This window comes from Pygocentrus nattereri, chromosome 4 (assembly GCF_015220715.1).
Source record: "Pygocentrus nattereri isolate fPygNat1 chromosome 4, fPygNat1.pri, whole genome shotgun sequence".
Lineage (NCBI taxonomy): Eukaryota > Metazoa > Chordata > Actinopteri > Characiformes > Serrasalmidae > Pygocentrus > Pygocentrus nattereri.
In genome coordinates this window covers 21,880,629-21,903,465 of record NC_051214.1, presented here as the reverse complement: position 1 = coordinate 21,903,465, position 22,837 = coordinate 21,880,629, and the positions used below count along the sequence as shown (strand labels likewise).

The 22,837-nt window shown below is 38.8% G+C and overlaps 1 protein-coding gene across 1 annotated transcript in view; it reads right to left on the bottom strand.

Annotated features, from left to right (window-relative positions):
- The window catches only part of opn5 (opsin 5), a 61,974-nt gene extending 40,672 nt beyond the window's left edge, over nt 1–21,302 (bottom strand). Inside the window, exon 1 of the mRNA XM_017683235.2 lies at nt 21,085–21,302. The gene's annotated coding sequence lies outside the window, so the exon portion shown is untranslated. The remainder of the gene's footprint in view (nt 1–21,084) is intronic.
- Nucleotides 21,303–22,837: the final 1,535 nt, after the last annotated feature.

Here is a 22,837-nt window from a genome sequence, read left to right as displayed (position 1 = left end):
GTGGAACTTCAATTAACATTGCAATAAAATTAAGGTGGCATAGAATTTAAGGTGGACCTTCTTTTAAGGTGGCACTGCAATTAACATGGCACTACATTTAAGGAGGCACAGAATTTAAGGTGGAACTGTCTTTAGGGTAGCACTAAAACAAAGGTGGCACTGAAAAATAAATTTTGCGCGAACTTTAAGGTGGAACTTAATTTAAGGTAGCACCAAAATGAATGTGGCACAAAATTTAAGGTGGAACTTCAATTAACATAGCAATAAAATTAAGGTGGCATAGAATTTAAGGTGGACCTTCTTTTAAGGTGGCACTGCAATTAACATGGCACTACATTTAAGGAGACACAGAATTTAAGATGGAACTCTCTTTAGGGTAGCACTAAAATAAAGGTGGCACTGAATTTCAGGGGGAATTGCAATTAAAATTTTAGGTGGAACTCCATTTTATGGTAGCACTTAAATTAAGGTGGTACAGAATTTAAGGTAGCAGAAAAATTAATTTTGCACGAACTTTAAGGTGGAACTTAATTTAAGGTAGCACCAAAATTAATGTGGCACAGAATTTAAGGTGGAACTTCATTCATGGTAGCACCTAACAACAAATTACCATCCACAACGGACATTTTGGCATTTTAACAACCATCAACAGTCTTCAACCATTTTAACATTTTAACATAACTAACTGGCTTTTTCAAGCCAATGTAAAGTTCATTCACAAACTTTCTCTTTCTAGTTAATTATACCATCCAATGTAATTGGACTGCTTGAACACTAAAGTTTGCAAATGATCGGCACTAAGCAAAAGCTCTCCTGAAGAGAGTTCAGAACTCCTCTGGCCTCCCAGCTCTAGTTTGAGTAGTAAGTTATGCAACAACAACATGATTACAGTCATCATTTTTCTTCATCAGAATATGGAGATATTCTATTTCAATACACACTTCAAGTCGGTAAACCTTATTAATAATAAATTAGTTTGACAAATTGAAGTGATTTCCTCTGATAGAGAAAACATCCCCTATGATGCCTCCTAAGAAAACAACGTGTTCGTTTTGATGCACTGATCATGATTTTTTTACGGTCAATTCCACTTTTTTTACTGCCGAACTGTTCAATGCCTTTGTTGTTTGGGTTAAAAATAAAAGGTTAAAAAAAACACAACAAAACCACAAAGTTCACACTGTCTGAACTAAATGGATACAGGAAACAAATTTACAGAACGTTTTACAACCCAATTAGCAAATGATATAACGGTGCATATTTTGGGTACAAAAATATTGGTTTTATTGAACTTGATTCAATCTTCAAATGCATAAAATTACTGGATTACATAACTAGATTTTTTCAAATTGTAACTGCACTGTGTACCTGTTAAATCACAATATTATGAAATAAGTACAGTTGTTCATTAGTCAATAATGTCATTCTTCCTTAAATATGTCTGTCCTACATTTATGCACTGCTCAAAAAAGTAAAGGGAACACTCAAATAACACATCCTAGATCTGAATGAATGAAATATTCTCATTGAATACTTTGTTCTGTACAAATTTGAATGTACTGACAACAAAATCAAACAAAAATCATCAATGGAAATCAAATTTATTAACCAATGGAGGCCTGGATTTGGAGTCACACACAAAATTAAAGTGGAAAAACACACGACAGGCTGATCCAACTTTGATGTGATGTCCTTAAAACAAGTCAAAATGAGGCTCAGTATTGTGTGTGGCCTCCATGTGCCTGTATGACCTCCCTACAACGCCTGGGCATGCTCCTGATGAGGTGGCGGATGGTCTCCTGAGGGATCCCCTCTCAGACCTGGGCTAAAGCATCCGCCAACTCCTGGACAGTCTGTGGCGCAATGTGGCGTTGGTGGATGGAGCGAGAGATGATGTCCCAGATGTGCTCAATCGGATTCAGGTCTGGGGAACGGGCGGGCCGGTCCATAGCTTCAATGCCTTCATCTTGCAGGAACTGCTGACACACTCCAGCCACATGGGGTCTAGCATTGTCCTGCATTAGGAGGAACCCAGGGGCAACTGCACCAGCATATGGTCTCACAAGGGGCCTGAGGATCTCATCTCGGTACCTAATGGCAGTCAGGCTACCTCTGGCGAGCACATGGAGGGCTGTGTGGCCCTCTAAAGAAATGCCACCCCACACCATTACTGACCCACTGCCAAACCAATTATGCTGAAGGATGTTGCAGGCAGCAGATCGCTCTCCACGGCGTCTCCAGACTCCGTCACATCTGTCACATGTGCTCAGTGTGAACCTGCTTTCATCTGTGAAGAGCACAGGGCGCCAGTGGTGAATTTGCCAATCCTGGTGTTCTCTGGCAAATGCCATGCAAACTGCACGGTGTTGGGCTGTGAGCACAACCCCCATCTGTGGACGTCGGGCCCTCATACCATCCTCATGGAGTCGGTTTCTAACCGTTTGTGCAGACACATGTACATTTGTGGCCTGCTGGAGGTCATTTTGCAGGGCTCTGGCAGTGCTCCTCCTGTTCCTCCTTGCACAAAGGCAGAGGTAGCGGTCCTGCTGCTGGGTTGTTGCCCTCCTTCGGCCTCCTCCACGTCTCCTGGTGTACTGGCCCGTCTCCTGGTAGCGCCTCCAGCCTCTGGACACTACACTGACAGACACAGCAAACCTTCTTGCCACAGCTCGCATTGATGTGCCATCCTGGATGAGCTGCACTACCTGAGCCACTTGTGTGTGTTGTAGAGTCCGTCTCATGCTACCACGAGTGTGAAAGCACCACCAACATTCAAAAGTGACCAAAACATTTTCCACCCGTTGTCTGTTCCATTTGCACAACAGCTGTGAAATTGATTGTCAATCAGTGTTGCTTCCTAAGTGGACAGTTTGATTTACTTGGAGTTATATTGTGTTGTTTAAGTGTTCCCTTTATTTTTCTGAGCAGTGTATGTCCTTGCATAGACTCCGACCAAATGACCTAAAGTAACGCTATTTTTCAAAGCCAAACAAGTCTACAAGGACAGCAGTGTAGGAAACCTGATCTAGGTGTCTCCCGATTTACAGAAAAGCAAAGTAAACATAATCTTTTCATTTTTCTGCTTGTCTTGACTGTAGACTTTACTCTACATTTATTATTAAGTCTTTTCAATAAAATTTTATGTTAATTTAAATATATTAGACATTGTCTTCCAAAGCTAATGTAACAGGATATGTTGTGTTTACCATTTGAACTGAAATAGAGTACAAAGTTTTTACCACAACACCTTACAGCACCACAACACCTTACTGCTGTGGTGTTCTGAAACTCTGGACAGCCAAAAGCGTCAGTAGTTGCAGAAAAACCCAGACATACTATTATTTAACAGGTCAAACTGCCATTTTAACCCTTGTGTGGTGTTGATGTGTTTGTTACCCAGTGGTCTGTTGGACCTACCACATTACTGTTTTTAAATCAATACAGACAACAATTTATGTAAAAATACCACTTTAAAATATCACAAGTGCCCAGCATAGGGGTCTACTTTAGCAGCTATAGCCAGTCAGCACACACTAACAGTAGGTCATGTAGGAGGAGAACGAAGTGAAGGACACAGCACCTCCACACTTCTGTTCACCACAGGTTCAGCCCAACACCACATATGCAATATAAATGTGTGGGGGGTGAACAGAGTGAAGACACTGAAAATGGGTTATTTTATATGTTCTTCACAGAAAATGAGCAAAGGCCAAGAATCCGAGGTTCAAATAATAATAAATCAAATAATTTTTTATTTCACCCTCTCATCCCTACCACTTAGCCTTAGCCCACTGTTTTGCATGTTCACGTCTAGGGGTAGGGTGTCCCAATTTTTGTTGAGATGGAGGGGTAGGGTGAAGTGTTGGGGCTACATGACCCTCCAAATGGATCATAATAGGGTCATAATTCAAACAGAGAATTATGAGAAAAAAGAAACAATGGCAAGATGGCCACGTGAGCGACCAGAGAAACCTACAAATATAAATGTTTTCTCCATTAAAAAATGTATGATAACCACTGAATTATCTTAGTTTAATGTTGTTTCAGTGTATTATGATCATTTTCTTCGTAACAAGCTAACAGCACGCTAATGTGTTGGCAGCTAGCTAGCTAATTGTAACTCAGTTCCAAGGGGTTAGGGTGACACTCGAAAACAAGGGTTATGGGTAAAAAGAAGAAATGGGATTGGGCCTTGATGTCCAGTATGTCTCAATATGTGCTCATATCCTAGTATAGGTTAAAGAACCAGCTCAGCTATAGCCGCTTTCCTCCCCTCTCCTCAAAATTCAGTTTCTTGTAAAATGTCTCTCAACATTTGACTGTTTCAAGAAGCTGAAGTTGCTTCTTATTCGCCAGCTCCTTGTTCAAATTTTCCAGTTCCACCTTAAACGCTGCCTGAGCCGTCAGAACGTAAACGCGGCACCATTTAAGGTGGAACAGGAAAATTCAAAAGAGAAGTGACTTCATCTTCACAGCTTTTTAGTGTTTGACAGTCTCATTGCAGAGTTAATGTACCAGGAAACCAACTGCGCTGATTTTAAATGTGAATAAATAAAATTAAATTTTTTTTTTTTTTCATATTTCCTACAGTCATACTTCTGAGCAGAACTAATTTTGTCACTTTACTCTTCCTGAGATAATGACTGCCCTCCCATCCTGCTGAATGCTGTTGGAAGACTGACCATCAGGGCCTCCTCCTTACCTATCACCAACCCGCTCTCCTGTTCATTTGTGTCAACTGCAACACCCTCAATTACATCATTGTGCCATCTAGATGTACCAGCATTGAGATAGGACAGGACTGTTTCAGCTCACTCTTTTCATAAAGATTCAGTCAGAGACTGCCTCAGTCAGAGACTGCTTCTACCAGTGCAGTTTCTAAAGCTTTACCATCCAGTCTTCAAACAGAGATCCTCTTAGCTTTTATTTGGCATTTAGATTATTAAATTGTATATACTGTTTGACCAGAGGCAGACGGGTCTCCCCTTGTGAGTCTTGGTTCCTCCCAAGGTCTCATCCTCCAGTCTGAGGGAGTTTTACTTGCCATCATCGCCTCTCGCTTGCTCACTGGTGGATATATGTTGTAACTGTATGTTTTCAAACTTCTGTAAAGCTGCTTTGTGACAACATCGTTGTAAAACTGAATTGAATTGAACTGAATAAGTCCATTTATCTCCATATGTTCAAGCAAGCGACGTCAAAGTTCCACCCAAACTGGAAGTGAATTACAGACTCTGTCGCAACTTTTATTGCCAAGGATTAGGATCTGTTCTGTTGCCAAACCACTTCCATTTGTTTTATTAATGAAAGATACTGGAAGTAAATTCAATATGGATGATTACAAATACTTTGCTTTAAAAGTACAAAGTTGTCAGAAATCCTGTATAGAAAAAAAGATGCATCGATAATCATTTTATAATCGCATCGCAGCCTCTGAATCATAATCAAATCGAATCGTGAGGTGCCTAAAGATTCCCACCTCTACCGAGGGTGTAAGTATTGCGTATGATACATAAAATCTTATGCAACTTTGTAAAACTAAATGCTTCATCATATTCATTTTAGATGGTCGAGAAAGCTACAAAGCAACAACACACCAAAAAGACAGGCCAATATTCAACCATCCTTTCATTATAAACAGTTGGCATTGGTGTAGATGCTCTGCAGGATCTCCAGCTCTTTCTCTCAGACGTTTTCTAAGTCATTCATGTATGTAAAGCAATCTGCTGGCAGTGACCTCAATAATATTTTATAGAGAACAGCTGCTGCCAGAAGCTAAGCCGTCAGGCAAAGCAATCAACATAGCCCAATCAGTTTGGTGAATTTTCCATAGATAAAGATGATCTTTTGAGGTTACCTTGTGACAAGAACCTGCCATTAAAGAGAGCACAAGGATTAGGGATACATCTCAAATAATGACCATCTAGTCCCCATGAAATGAATATTTCACTATGTGTTGCACATTGAAATTCAAGGAGAAGCATTGAAAAATCACTGATGCAACACCGACAGCAATTTTTTTCTCAGACTGAGATACATTATATTGGCAAAAGTATTCACTCGTCTGCCTTCACAGGCATATGAAATTGAGTGACATCCCATTCTTAATCCATAGGGTTTAATATGATGTCAGCCCACCCTTTGCAGTTACAACAGCTTCAACTCTTCTGGGAAGGCTTTTCACAAGGGTTAGGAGTGTGTTTATGGGAATTTTTGACCATTTATCCACAAGCGCGTTTGTGAGGTCAGACACTGATGTTGGACGAGAAGGTCTGGCTCACATCTCCACTCTAATTCATCCTAAAGGTGCTCTACTGGGTTGAGGTCAGGATTCTGTGCAGGCCAGTCAAGTTCTTCCACACCAAACTCGCTCATCGTCTTTATGGACCCCTTGCTTTGTGCACTGGTGCGCAGTCATGTTGGAACAGGAAGGGACCGTCCCCAAACTGTTCCCACAAAGTTGGGAGCAGGAAATTGTCCAAAATCTCTTGGTGCTGAAGCATTAAGAGTTCCTTTCACTGGAACTAAGGGGCCGAGCCCAACTCCTGAAAAACAACCCCACACCATAATCCCCCCTCCACCAAACTTTACACTTGGCACAATGCAGTCAGACAAGTACCATTCTCCTGGCAACCACCAAACCCAGACTCATCCATCGGATTGTCAGATAGAGAAGCGTGATTCGTCGCTCCAGAAAACACGTCTCCACTGCTGTAGAGTCCAGTGGTGGTGCTTTACACCACTGCATTTGTTGATGTCTGATAAGCACATTATTGCAGCTTAGTGAAACCGATTGTTGTTAAGTAACATTATACATCGCTACTGTCAGAACAAAAGCTTGCATCTCCATTTTTCACCTAATTTGTAAATGCCTGTTGCTCTTTATATTGTGTGTAAATTTCATGATTTCATGATGAACCAAAAGAAAATTCTGGTTCCGTTGACTTACATTAACATCAAAGCATGTTTTTTTCCTTCTCCTGTAAAGTTACCATTTTGGAGATACAAGGTTTTCTTCTAACAACAGTGATGTGTATGTATTAAAGTTGCTTTCTTCCTGACTTTATATCTTTCCATAGGATGGGATCTTTAGTTTACCCTGCTACTCATACAGAAGTCTCATCTTCTCTAAAAGAAAGAAGAACATCAGTGCAATAAATGTGTCTAATAAATCTCAGATTGTTCTACTTTTTACTGTTTATTCACTCAGAGGAATCACACAAAACAGTCTGTCCTGTGTCTAGCATTTTCTCATGTTTATGTAAATAAAGTTCACATTGGCACATTTATCAGAGTTAATTTTTTTGTTTATGACTTCCAGCATGTACGTAACCCTTGTGTGCTGTTGTTGTGTTTGTTACTCTGTGGTCTGGTGGACCCACCACATTATTGGTTGTTTAAATCAATACAGCCACAACAGACACACACACACAAAGAGCAGGCCACATAGGAGTATAGGTCAATGAAGTGGAATACACAGCACCTCCACACTTTTACTCCCTGCGGGTTCAGCTCAACACCACATGTGTAATATAAATATGTGGGGGTGAACAGAGTGAAGACACTGAAAATGGGTTATTTTATATGTTCTTCACAGAAAATGAGCAAAGACCAAGAATCTGTGGTTGAAATAATAATAAATCACATCATTTTTTCTTTTGGTAAACATTGAAAACGGGTCGCACAGACCTGAACACCACACAAGGGTTAAACATAAGTGTCACATTCTGGGACAGTTCTTGTAGATACAGTGAAAAAGGCCTCCTTTAAGTTGATTTGCAAACACTAGCAGCCATTGGTAAGGCTGTCAGTAATTTTCAGTGTCTGTCAATTTAAGACAGATTGTTTACAGTGCCTTCACTCAATGAAAAGCTTTGAATCTGAGAAACTCACACTAATAAGAAGTACTGATTAAATATATATATATATACACACACACAACAGTCACCATCTTTAAGAGAGCTCAGCTCCACTGTTCAATTCACCACTAAGAAAGTCTGAAAACATGTATAGCTTTCAAGAAGCTGCTATGAGAAAAGGAAATGGACAAACAAGAAAAAAATCTGAAGCAAAGAAGCAGTCACTGTTCTCAGAACAATGGACTGACCACCCCAGAGTCCAGACCTCAGCGTCACGAAATGCATTTGGAATTATTTGGATCATTAAAAGCATGAAATCCTACCAACTTCTAAGACAGAATTCTGGATATGGTAAAAAAATATCCCTGCATTTCTTCATACACAGAAAGTGAGTCTCCTGAAAAGAACAGAAGCGGTAATAAAAGGTAATGAGTGACGCACTAAATACTGAACATTTGTTATTTTATATTTAGATGTTGAGATGCCGAGATATTGAGATATTTGTTGAGATATTAAATATATGTTTTCTTTTTTTTTATGAAGATGCTAAAAAACGAATAACTTTGTACTTCATGGCCATTTTGACTACAAATGAAGTAAATAGAAGGCGATCTCTGATTTCTGCACAGTACTGTATGTGGTCAACACATTAAAAATATATTTTATTTGATTAGGTCAATATACTGTGTACCACATCCTGCATAACAGCTCTGAGGCAATTTGTACAAAAGAAGCAAGGAAAAAGTTTTCATAAATAACTGAATGCAAATAAGGAAGCTAAGCCAACACAATATTTTTCTCATTTCTTGCAGCTCCATGTATCTTTTATACTGAATGTCAACAATAAATGTTCAGTTTCTTCACTGTGTGTTATAAGATTGATCTGGATTAAACTCAGAGTGAACAATGTGAACAGACAGTCTTCATTAAGTATAAAAAAACACCATAGTCAGGTACGATTTTTGAAAATTATGAAAAAGCAGTGGGAGATTTAGAGCCAGCACCCCCCCCCCCCCCCCCCCCCCCCAAAAAAACCCTAGCACCCCTAGGCCACAGTTTCTGCTCCGCCGTGTTGAATGATATAAACTTTCACTATGACGCGACACACATGCAGAACGGACTTAAACATTCCGATAGGGAATGTAATCAGATATAGGCATTTACACAGATATTATTCGTCAATTTAATGGATTATTCACAGGATTACCCACGTTGTTCAGTCAGATAGAGACCGAGCCTTAATCAAACTAGTCTGTTCTGAGGTGTTTAAATGGCTGCACTCTAATCCGATTGAGTTATTAATTGGATTATTAATATATTATCAGGATGCATGTAAACATATTCAATTTGTGACATGGGAAAGAATGAAATAAAATGAGTTTAATGAGTTTAGGCTACATTCCAATTACACTAAGCTAACACTACTTGTTAATGACAAATACAGGAGAAGAATAATGCAATGCATTGAGAATTGATTTGATTCCAAGAATCACTTCTTGGAATCAAAATTGAAGAAGTGAGGTGCCTAGAGATTCATACCCCAACTAAGAATGCTGTTAGAAATGGCTAATACATTATTCATATGTGAAATGAACCATTCATATGTGAAATATTATTAAAAAAACAGTGAGAAACCTGCAGTTATCAAAGTATTAAATCCATAAACACACAAATATCACACATATACTTTAGTCCCTTCTGTTACTAGCCACTCAAAGTGTGTTTGTTTTCAAATGGCTTGTGTGGTCTAACCCACATTTTAATAGATAACCGTTCATGACCTGCAGCTGTCAATAATATGGATGAATGTATCTGTCAATGGGTGGTTTATTTGCTTCCTAAAAGCCACTTGTGGATTCATGGACAGCTAACACAAATAATCCTTCTCACTGTGCTCCCTGGCAATGCTCAGCCTCTCTGATAATTTCCCTGAAGGGCTGAGGCCAGAAGAAGCACAACTCTGTTGCACTGTGTCATAAACACACTAGTAGCAGTTATGAAAATACAAAATTAGAAATATAATACCACAGTAAAATCCACTGGCTCATTATGGTCACTCTATATCAGCTATAGCTCTTTTAAATAAACTGCCACTGATAAATGCACAGGTGTAGCTCATCCTAAACGGCAGATAAATGAAATACTTGTGTGCTGTAACAAAATGATTAAGTAACATCTTTGCTGGCCTCTCACTGTGATCTAACAAACTAATAAACAATTATCCTTTCATTCAGACTGAAGAACAACTTTACAATTCAGAACTTCAACATAAATCTATAAATTACGCAGCCACATACACTACATTACCAAATGTATTTACTCACCCATCCAAATCATTGTATTCAGGTGTTCCAATCACTTCCATGGCCACAGGTGTATAAAGCCAAGCCCCTAGTCCTGCAGACTGCTTCTACAAACATTAGTGAAAGAATGGGTCGCTCTCAGGAGCTCAGTGAATTCCAGCATGGTACCGTGATCGGACGCCACCTGTGCATCAAGTCCAGTCGTGAAATTTCCTCACTACTAAATATTCCACAGTCAACTGTCAGTGGGATTATACCAAAGAGGAAGTGATTGGGAACGACAGTAACTCAGCCACAAAGTGGTCGGCAGAGGTCAATGGATGCATAGTGCACAGAGGTCGCCAACTTTCTGCAGAGTCAATCACTACAGACCTCCAAACTTCATGTGGCCTTCAGATCAGCTCAAGAACAGCATAGAGAGCTTCATGGAATGGGTTTCCATGGCCGAGCAGCTGCATCCAAGCCTTACATCACCAAGCGTAATGTAAAGTGTGGAATGCAGTGGTGTAAAGCGCCGCCACTGGACTCTACAGCAGTGGAGACGTGTTCTCTGGAGTGACCAATCACGCTTCTCTGTCTGGAAATCCGATGGAGTCTGGGTCTGGCGGTTGCCAGGAGAACGGTACTTGTCTGACTGCATTGTGCCAAGTGTAAAGTTTGGTGGAGGGGGGATTATGGTGTGGTGGTGTTTTTCAGGAGTTGGGCTCAGCCCCTTAGTTCCAGTGAAAGGAACTCTTAATTCTTCAGCAGACCAAAAACTTGACCAGCCTACACAGAGTCCTGACCTCAAACCAATAGAACACCTTTGGGATGAATTAGAGCGGAGACTGTGAGCCAGGCCTTCTCATCCAATGTGAGTGCCTCACAAATGCGCTTCTGGAAGAACGGTGAAAAATTCCCATAAACACACTTCTAATCCTTGTGGAAAGCCTTCCCAGCAGAGTTGAAGCTGTTATAGCTGCAATGGGTGGGCCGACATCATATTAAAACCTATGGATTAAGAATGGGATGTCACTCAAATTCATATGCGTGTGAAGGCAGACAAGCAAATACATTTGCATATATAGTGTATATTATAAAGCTCTATATAACACTATAGCATTTTTTTGCCAAGCATGTTTGGACTAGCATAACTACTAGAGATGCACAATGATATCAGAATCATTTCAGCTTCAGCAGTTTTTGCCCATATCCCCAAATTTTTCTTTTTCCATTTAATTTTTTTCCCTGATGTCCACTTTTGTGTAACATTTATGTGTGTAACAAAAAGGGTCATAATTTATTTTACATGAGCATTTTCCAACCTCTCTTCACTCCAAGAATTAAACAGGCTGTTTTTATTGCTGTACCCAGACTCATCCATCAGACTGACAGACAGAGCAAAGTGATTCATCACTCTGCAGAATACCTTTCCACTGCTCCAGAGTCCAGTGGTGCCGCTTTACATCACTTCATCCGACGCTTGGCATTGTGCTTGGTGATGTAAGGCTTGCGTGCACCTACTCGGCCATGAAAACTCTGCCATGAAGCTCCTGTTGCGCAGTTTTTGTGCTGATGTTTTTACCAGAGGAAGTTTGAACTCTGCAGTTCTCTGCAGGTATTGATCAGCAGAGTGTTGGAGACTTTTACGCTCTATGCTCCTCAGCACGCGGCAACCCGCTCTGTAACTTCAGGTGGTCTCACACTTTGTGGCTGAGTTGCTGTGGTTCCTAAATGCTTCCTAAACACTGTAATACCACTCACAGTTAATCGTGGAATATCTAGGAGGGAAGAAGGTTCACAAACTGACTTGTTACAACTCTGGCCTCCTAATACAGAACCACACTGGAATTCAGCAAGCTCTTTAGAATGACCCATTCTTTCACTAGTGTGTGTACTGGCAGGCTGCATGGCTAGCTGCTAGATTTCATACACCTGTGGCAATCAGACTGAATGATACCCTTAACTTCAGTGATTACGAGATGTGTCCCAATACTGTCCACATAGTGTTATGTACATGAAAAATATTGGACATTGTCATCAGCCCATAATTCCCATATCCGTGAATCCTTAACAGCTACAGTGTAAAAAGTGGAACTACGCAGGCGTGATGTGAAGAGTTTCTGGGGTTTAAATTGTAGTAAAATACTGATTTTGCTTTATTTTGCTTTCTAAGCATTGTTTCATTCAAAGTATTTATTTGAAATGAATCAACCCAATCAACTGTTTCGTACCACCTGAAGTATTTTTTTGGATGAACTGACAAACTATTACTTACAGTATTTAAATTTCCATTCATTCTGAACTGATCAGATGCTATGTAGCTTTTGTAAGGGACCAATAATGTGCATTCTGATTTATAAGCAAGTGTAAGTTAAGTAGCTTAATGTTAACTGCCAGGTCTGTTAACTGTCTCTCTCCACACCTACAGATTTACATACAGCCTAGAAAATTCAAAGTAATGTTATTTTTACTGTAATTTTACTGTAATTGATTTATAAATGTGGTTGGTATAGTGTAGTGGTTAATACCTCTGCCTTCTACACTGTAGACTGGGGTTCAATCCCCACCTGGGCAAACACCCTACACTATACCAATAAGAGTCCTTGGGCAAGACTCCTAACATCACCTTGGCCTACCTGTGTAAAATGATCAAATTGTAAGTCGCTCTGGATAAGAGCGTCAGCCAAATGCCATAAAGTGCCTTTTTTACTGTAGACTTCTAATGTTGTGTGTCATTTATGGAGATCTACCTCCAAACATCACTGTGTCTTCTGAATTCTGAAGCTGTTATAGTCAAAATAGAAATTTTAAAAAGAATCTAAATAAAAAAATGAAATATATAATACAAAATGTGCCATATGTTTTACCCATGCCAAATTTTGTGTCCATCTTGTTAAATTTAGTACATAATCAGTAACTGAGCAGAAGTGGGTCCTCTGTAGAGGATGCATTAACCTGTTTTCACTTAGAACATCAACAGAACATGTCATTTGACCAGGGGTGCCCAATCGACTATAGTGCAAATATGAAACAGCAGCTGAGCCAAAGTGAAGTTCAGTTAGTGAAGGGGTTTAATCTGAACTGAAAAGACATGCATTTTAAAATGTGACTAATGTCTAAAGCTAAATCAGCTCAAATTCTAATCTCACGTATTAAAAGAAAGACACACAGCTGCTTTAGATCTGAAAGAGGAATCTGCACCAGTCATGGTTCTTGAATATACTGGATAGATGATTTTGGATTACTGCCATTTACTTGTGCTGTTTTTGTATTATTAACATTTAATTAATCTCCTGCCAGCTAAACCACAGCAAATCAACTGACTAACTGATGCTAAAATCAGTCCTTGACTCATCTGAACTGCAAGTGACACCACAGGAGGTACCTACAGCGGGGACCCTAAGGCTGAGAGCACTAGTGAAAATGCTTCTACTCTGCATTCTTCGCTAATTCTGTAAAAGGTTTTTCTTTATAAATAAAATGTTCAGCATTACATTGAGTAGTCTTTTATATTTTTTTGACTTGAATATCCACCTGAGAGTCGTCTGAAGCTTCAGTGGAAGGAATAAGGCTCAAAAAAACCTGACCTTTTTATACAAAGGCCTTAATATGGTCAGTATTACAAATTCGCTCCAATACGAATAAAGACCTAGAAATACTGTAGTACAGAATCTTCAATATTTCTGTGATATAATGTTATATACACTACTGTGTGAAGGTTTTAGGCATCTAAGCAAATTTTTAAACAATTTTCATCAGCACTGAGTTTATCACAATATACATTAGAATAAAGTCATATTCGTAATTCAAATAAACATAAAAACAATAAAAACTAACAAGAATTTCTTGGGTCCATATTTTTCCTTGACTCCTTCACAGCCGCCACAGAAACTTGTTAATATCATCAATTACATCATGAGCACAATTTACTGCAGCACTGATTGGTCAAACCAGGAGCTGCTTTTTAACTACATATAATACTGAACTTAACTAACTACATATAATACTGGACTTAACTAACTACATATAATACTGAACTTAACTAACTACATATAATACTGGACTTAACTAACTACATATAATACTGGACTTAACTAACTACATATAATACTGGACTTAACTAACTACATATAATACTGGACTTAACTAACTACATACAATACTGGACTTAACTAACTACATATAATACTGAACTTAACTAACTACATATAATACTGAACTTAACTAACTACATATAATACTGAACTTAACTAACTACATATAATACTGGACTTAACTAACTACATATAATACTGGACTTAACTAACTACATATAATACTGGACTTAACTAACTACATATAATACTGAACTTAACTAACTACATATAATACTGGACTTAACTAACTACATACAATACTGGACTTAACTAACTACATATAATACTGAACTTAACTAACTACATATAATACTGAACTTAACTAACTACATATAATACTGGACTTAACTAACTACATATAATACTGGACTTAACTAACTACATATAATACTGGACTTAACTAACTACATATAATACTAAACTTAACTAACTACATACAATACTGGACTTAACTAACTACATATAATACTGGACTTAACTAACTACATATAATACTGAACTTAACTAACTACATATAATACTGGACTTAACTAACTACATATAATACTGGACTTAACTAACTACATATAATACTAAACTTAACTAACTACATATAATACTGGACTTAACTAACTACATATAATACTGGACTTAACTAACTACATACAATACTGGACTTAACTAACTACATATAATACTGAACTTAACTAACTACATATAATACTGGACTTAACTAACTACATATAATACTGGACTTAACTAACTACATATAATACTGAACTTAACTAACTACATATAATACTGGACTTAACTAACTACATATAATACTGGGCTTAACTAACTACATATAATACTGAACTTAACTAACTACATATAATACTGAACTTAACTAACTACATATAATACTGAACTTAACTAACTACATATAATACTGGACATAACTAACTACATATAATACTGGACTTCCTCGAGGAGAGGCTTGAAAATGGGTAAACAAACACACTAACATCCAGAAAAGCACTATATATATATATATATATATATATATATATATATATATATATACTGCTCAAAAAAATAAAGGGAACACTTAAACAACACAATATAACTCCAAGTAAATCAAACTTCTGTGAAATCAAACTGTCCACTTAGGAAGCAACACTGATTGACAATCAATTTCACAGCTGTTGTGCAAATGGAATAGACAACAGGTGGAAATTATTGGCAATTAGCAAGACACGAGTATTGAGTATATTATTGAGTATAAAGGAGTGGTTCTGCAGGTGGGGACCACAGACCACTTCTCAGTACCTTTCTGCTTTCTGGCTGATGTTTTGGTCACTTTTGCATGTTGGTGGTGCTTTCACACTCGTGGTAGCATGAGACGACCAGATTGGCAAATGCCAAGCGTCCTGCACGTTGTTGGGCTATGAGCACAACCCCCACCTGTGCTCTTCACAGATGAAAGCAGGTTCACACTGAGCACATGTGACAGACGTGACAGAGTCTGGAGACGCTGTGGAGAGCGATCTGCTGCCTGCAACATCCTTCAGTATGACCGGTTTGGCAGTGGGTCAGTAATGGTGTGGGGTGGCATTTCTTTGGAGGGCTGCACAGCCCTCCATGTGCTCGCCAGAGGTAGCCTGACTGCCATTACGTACCGAGATGAGATCCTCAGACCCCTTGTGAGACCATATGCTGGTGCGGTTGCCCCTGGGTTCCTCCTAATGCAGGACAATGCTAGACCTCATGTGGCTGGAGTGTGTCAGCAGTTCCTGCAAGATGCAGGCATTGAAGCTATGGACTGGCCCACCCGTTCCCCAGACCTGAATCCGATTGAGCACATGTGGGACATCGTGTCTCGCTCCATCCACCAACGCCACGTTGCACCACAGACTGTCCAGAAGTTGGTGGATACTTTAGTCCAGGTCTGGGAGGAGATCCCTCAGGAGACCATCCGCCACCTCATCAGGAGCATGCCCAGGCGTTGTAGGGAGGTCATACAGGCACATAGAGGCCACACACAATACTGAGCCTCATTTAGACTTGTTTTAAGGACATTACATCAAAGTTGGATCAGCCTGTAGTGGGTTTTTCCACTTAAATTTTGTGTGTGACTCCAAATCCAGGCCTCCATTGGTTAATAAATTTGATTTCCATTCATGATTTTTGTGTGATTTTGTTGTCAGCACATTAAACTTTGTACAGAACAAAGTATCAAAGTATTCAATGAGAAAATTTCATTCATTCAGATCTAGGATGTGTTATTTGAGTGTTCCCTTTATTTTTTTGAGCAGTATATATATATATATAAAAAATTGTGATTTTTCTGGATGTTAGTGTGTTTGTTTGTTATATGTAGTTAAAAAGTGTCTTGGGTGCCTAAAACTGTATTTTTCAAAAATGTTTATTTACAGGATTAAATTGCTGTTCCCAGAACAAAACTTCCCTTTAAATCTCCACAATGGTAATTTTACAGGAGAAGGAAAACTGTACTCTACTTTTAATGTAAGTCAATGGAACCAGAAGTTTGTCCAAGTAATTTTGGGATGTTTCTTTTGGTCCATTCATCATGAAATTTACATACAATTTAAAGGGCAACAAGTATTTTCAAATTATGTAAAAAAAATGGAGATACAAGGTTTTGTTCTTACAGCAGCGATATGAAAGTAATCTGAGATTACCAAAGACCTTTGGACCCCACTGTATTAAAAAAGGATTTATGGACAACCTCTGACACCAATATCTGATACATATAAATAATTAATGATGAGCAGAGGCACCACAGGAAGTGAAACGGACTAGTCATACAGGCTGTTATTATGGAACTTCGTCAATATCCTTCATATGTGATGAGTGTACATAAGCCCACCTAGACTAGGTGTAAAGAGTTTTTTCAAAAAGGACACTGAACCCTTCATTAATCTTCTAATTCATTAATCTTAAAAACTACTGAACTTTAAAATGAGCTGTTTTTTCATTGAAGCACTTCATCTAAGATCATCCAAAAGCATCTAAAATCAGACTATCATACTCAAACTCTCTACTGCCCCACAGAAATTCACAACTAACAACATATTTCAGGCTATACTCATGTACAGTGTATCGTTTTTTACGTTCAGTTCTGTGTGAAGGAATTAACGCTGTATAAATGTAACATTCATTTATTAATTTACGTGGATGTTCATTCAGCTCTGCAGGTGTTCATTCAACACTGTGCAAGTTTTTTCAACACTAGAGATCTTTGCTTACTTCATCTACTACATATAGTCGCATGCAACCGTTTGGATGTCCCTGGTCAATTTCCATGTTCTTTGTCGATTTTCTAAGTGAAAGTAAGTTAACACGTTCTTTGCACAATGACTGCTTCCTTGCTGAACTTAACATTTTATGGGGAAATTTAAAACATTAAATGCAGCCTGTGCAAAAAAATGAAAAACAGTCCTGCATTAAACTGCATTAAAAAATGCCATGTTTAAATGTTCACATGTTTTCACTTAGAAAATAAACATATGTAGTTTTGCATAAAGTTTGACTCCTTCACAGCCGCCACAGAGACTTGTTAATATCATCAATTACATCATGAGCACAATTTGCTGAAGCACTGATTGATCAAACCAGGAGCTGATTTTTAACTACATATAATACTGAACTTAACTAACTACATATAATACTGAACTTAACTAACTACATATAATACTGGACTTAACTAACTACATATAATACTGGACTTAACTAACTACATATAATACTGGACTTAACTAACTACATATAATACTTGACTTAACTAACTACATATAATACTGGACTTAACTAACTACATATAATACTGGGCTTAACTAACTACATATAATACTTGACTTAACTAACTACATATAATACTGGGCTTAACTAACTACATATAATACTGGACTTAACTAACTACATATAATACTGGATTTAACTAACTACATATAATACTGGACTTAAGTAACTACATATAATACTGGACTTAACTAACTACATATAATACTGGACTTAACTAACTACATATAATACTGGACTTAACTAACTACATATAATACTGGATTTAACTAACTACATATAATACTGAACTTAACTAACTACATATAATACTGAACTTAACTAACTACATATAATACTGGACTTAACTAACTACATATAATACTGGACTTAACTAACTACATATAATACTGGACTTAACTAACTACATATAATACTGGATTTAACTAACTACATATAATACTGGACTTAAGTAACTACATATAATACTGAACTTAACTAACTACATATATTACTGGACTTAACTAACTACATATAATACTTGACTTAACTAACTACATATAATACTGGGCTTAACTAACTACATATAATACTTGACTTAACTAACTACATATAATACTGGGCTTAACTAACTACATATAATACTGGACTTAACTAACTACATATAATACTGGATTTAACTAACTACATATAATACTGGACTTAAGTAACTACATATAATACTGGACTTAACTAACTACATATAATACTGGACTTAACTAACTACATATAATACTGGATTTAACTAACTACATATAATACTGAACTTAACTAACTACATATAATACTGAACTTAACTAACTACATATAATACTGGACTTAACTAACTACATATAATACTGGACTTAACTAACTACATATAATACTGGACTTAACTAACTACATATAATACTGGATTTAACTAACTACATATAATACTGGACTTAAGTAACTACATATAATACTGAACTTAACTAACTACATATATTACTGGACTTAACTAACTACATATAATACTGGACTTAACTAACTACATATAATACTGGATTTAACTAACTACATATAATACTGAACTTAACTAACTACATATAATACTGAACTTAACTAACTACATATAATACTGGACTTAACTAACTACATATAATACTGGGCTTAACTAACTATATATAATACTGAACTTAACTAACTACATATAATACTGGACTTAACTAACTACATATAATACTGGGCTTAACTAACTACATATAATACTGAACTTAACTAACTACATATAATACTGGACTTAACTAACTACATATAATACTAGACTTAACTAACTACATATAATACTGGGCTTAACTAACTACATATAATACTGAACTTAACTAACTACATATAATACTGAACTTAACTAACTACATATAAAACTGGACTTCCTCGAGGAGAGGACAAAGGGAGTCGGTCAGTGTCACTGAAGTATAACCACAGAGAAGTTCTGCTACTTTGTGTGAAAGCCTTCACAGTGAAAATGTGCCACTGGTGCAGTTACCAATTAGTTAGTCTATATCCATAATCTGACTCTTTTGCTTAAGAAAGCAGCTAACATTGGCTTTTTATATGAGGAAAATGTTTAAAAGCCCCAGATAGATTTCTACATGAGTGTATTGCAGTATTTCTGCTGTGTTAAATGGATTACTGTACATTACTGTGGGTTCCCCACCATTACTGTTTACATTGTTCAGCAGAGATTAGAAATAGTACAGGGAATGACATTTTCAGTTTTTCCAGAGTGAAACCGAGTCTGAAACTGTGATTAACTGGTTAATAACTGCCTTATTTTCATTATCGTCCTATCGCTGCTGTTGGAACATGTCCATATTTCTCGTTTTTGGGGTTTTTGATGTAATTTGAAAATGCTTGTTGCCCTTTAAATTGTGTGTAAATTTCATGATGAATGGACCAAAAGGAATCAGCCAAAATTACCTAGACAAAATGTCTGGTACCATTGACTGGCATTAAAAGTAAAGCATGTTTTTCCTTCTCCTGTAAAGTTTCCGTTTTGGAGCTACGAGGTTAACAGCGATGTAACTATGACCACACTAATACTTTGTCCAGCGCACTTTAGCAGCGCTGATCTGTGAGGTAGGCTGAACGATGGTGAGATGAGGTGACCATCGCACAGCAACATACAGAGCCCTGCTGATGACATCAGATATAAACATAACGCATGGCCACGCCTTATTAACGAGTGGGAACAAGATCCTAATGCGTGCACGCAGTAAGGCATGGGAATGCGATTAACTATGTCGTTGGCCATGACTAAGTGAGGTGTGGGAACGAGATCATGCCTTACCAAGTCGTGGCTAGGCATTAGGATCTCATTTCACACCTTACTAAGCCGTGGCCTCACATTAGGATCTCATTCTCACACCTTCTTAAGTTGTGACCACATATTATAATGTCATTCCCACACCTTACTAAGCCAGGGCCATGCATTAGAATCTCGTTCAAGTCATGGCCATGCTTTACAATCTCATTCCCACACTTTACTAAGCCGTGGCCTCACATTAGGATCTCATTCTCACACCTTCTTAAGTTGTGGCCACATATAATAATGTCATTCCCACACCTTACTAAGCCATGGCCATGCATTAGAATCTCATTCCCACGGTCAGGCATTAGGATCTCATTCCCACGCCTTACTAAGTCGTGGCCACGCATTATTTTTATTTTACAGGATGTCACCAGTGGGCCTCCGTCTATCGTTTATCAGGTGAATGAAACACTCCTTACAGCTGAGCGTTAAAGACGCAGCTTAGATCTCATCAGAACTGAGTGTTCGCTGCTCGTAACGCTGCCAGACGTGATTCGCTCATAGAGTCACTGCACACCTGCAGTTTAACTCCCGGATTAACCCGCTGGGTCAAACCTCGCCACCCCACTGAAAAGGGTCTTGCTAGGCTCCCGAACGGAGGCACAAATCGTTACAGCCAGCGCTTTTATACTGATACACCGGACGGCACAGGCAGAGCTGCTCTCACCCACCTAAGAGTGGCTCATCCCGCGGCTCTGAGCGAACTTTCCCGCCGCTTCTCAGTCGCTCCTCAGCCGAGCTAACGTCTCCATACTCCAGCTCGAGCAGGTGGCTTGAGGCTTTCTTTCCCTCTCCCTGAAGCTCGGTGTGAAGGAGGGCACGGTGGCGGTGAGGGTCAGGTGTCTGCGTCCGCCGCTCTGACCGCAGGAGTAAGAGAGCTCCACCGAGCAGCTGCTTATTACAGCACTGACGAGCGCCGCTCACTACGAGCCGCAGACACAGCCCAGCCGAGACCAGCCATTGGACAGAGGGAGGGAAGGAGGGGAGGAGGGAGGATGAGGAGGACCACGCACATAATCTTAGAGAGCAACACACGGTCATCCAGATGACCCCAAACACTGAGTTCATCGCATTTAACTATGTAAGTATAAACGTTTGGCAAAGCTGAAGTGTCCTTGTTTCTCCACTGTGTCCATTTTATCAGCTCCACTTACTGTATAGCTGCACTTTGTAGTTCTACAGTTACAGACTGTAGTCCATCTGTTTCTCTGATACTTTGTTAGCCCCCTTTTACCCTGTTCTTCAGTGGTCAGGACCCCCATGGACGTGGTGGTGGTGTGTTAGTGTGCGTTGCGCTGGTCTGAGTGGATCAGACGCAGCAGCGCTGCTGGAGTTTTTAAACACCTCAATGTTGCTGCTTGACTGAGAACAGTCTAACAACAAAAATGTCCAGACAACAGTGTCCTGTGGGCAGCGTCCTGTGACCACTGGTGAAGGAGGATGACCAACACAAACTGTGCAGCAGCAGATGAGCTATCGTCTCTGACTTTACATCTACAAGGTGGACTGATGAGGTAGGAATGTCTAATAGGGTGGACAGTGAGTGGACACAGTGTTTAAAAACTCCAGCAGCACTGCTGTGTCTGATCCACTCATACCAGCACAACACACACTAACACACCACTGTAACTGCAGCACTGAGAATGATCCACCACCCAAACAGTACCTGCTCTGTGAGGGTCCATGGGGGTCCTGACCACTGAAGAACAGGGTAAAAGGGGGTAACAAAGTATCAGAGAAACAGATGGACTACAGTCTGTAACTGTAGAGCTACAAAGTGCATCTATACAGTAAGTGGAGCTGATAAAATGGACAGTGAGCGTAGAAACAAGGAGGGGGTCATGATGTTATACCTGATCTTTGTATGCTGACCGTTATAATCACTCAACGTGAGATGCGCATCTGTATCATTAGTGGTGAAACAGTGATTGCAGTCTGCGTATCTGTCTGTATCCCAGCGGGTGAAGCTCACAGATGCTCCTCTACTGGTCTGCCCTTTTTTTAGAAATTCTCATGACCCTTTTGCCCTTTCTCCCTCACTCGGCCAGCACCATCCTCTGTGTCAGCAAACACCATGAGGTTCGGTGGCTGATGTTCATTGTATGAAAGTATTATTCAGGGTGATGTTTACAAGCGCAGCTCCTTTAAAGAAGACAAGGTTTTTTTAAGATGAGCACTCTAATTAATATTTGAAGTGGTTTAATGTTCTAGTCTTGTATCGCTCACAATTCCTACTTCCATACAGTTTTGTAATATTGCACATGGTCTGCCATAACAATGTTGTGGTGCAGTTTACAGTGTGTTGCTTTTGACATGTCGAACATAAGGGTTGTGTAATCATCCATCACTGCTATGCATCATGAATAAAACATAAACACTCAGACAATCAGAAACACTACATCTGAAAGCTTGAATACACCATTG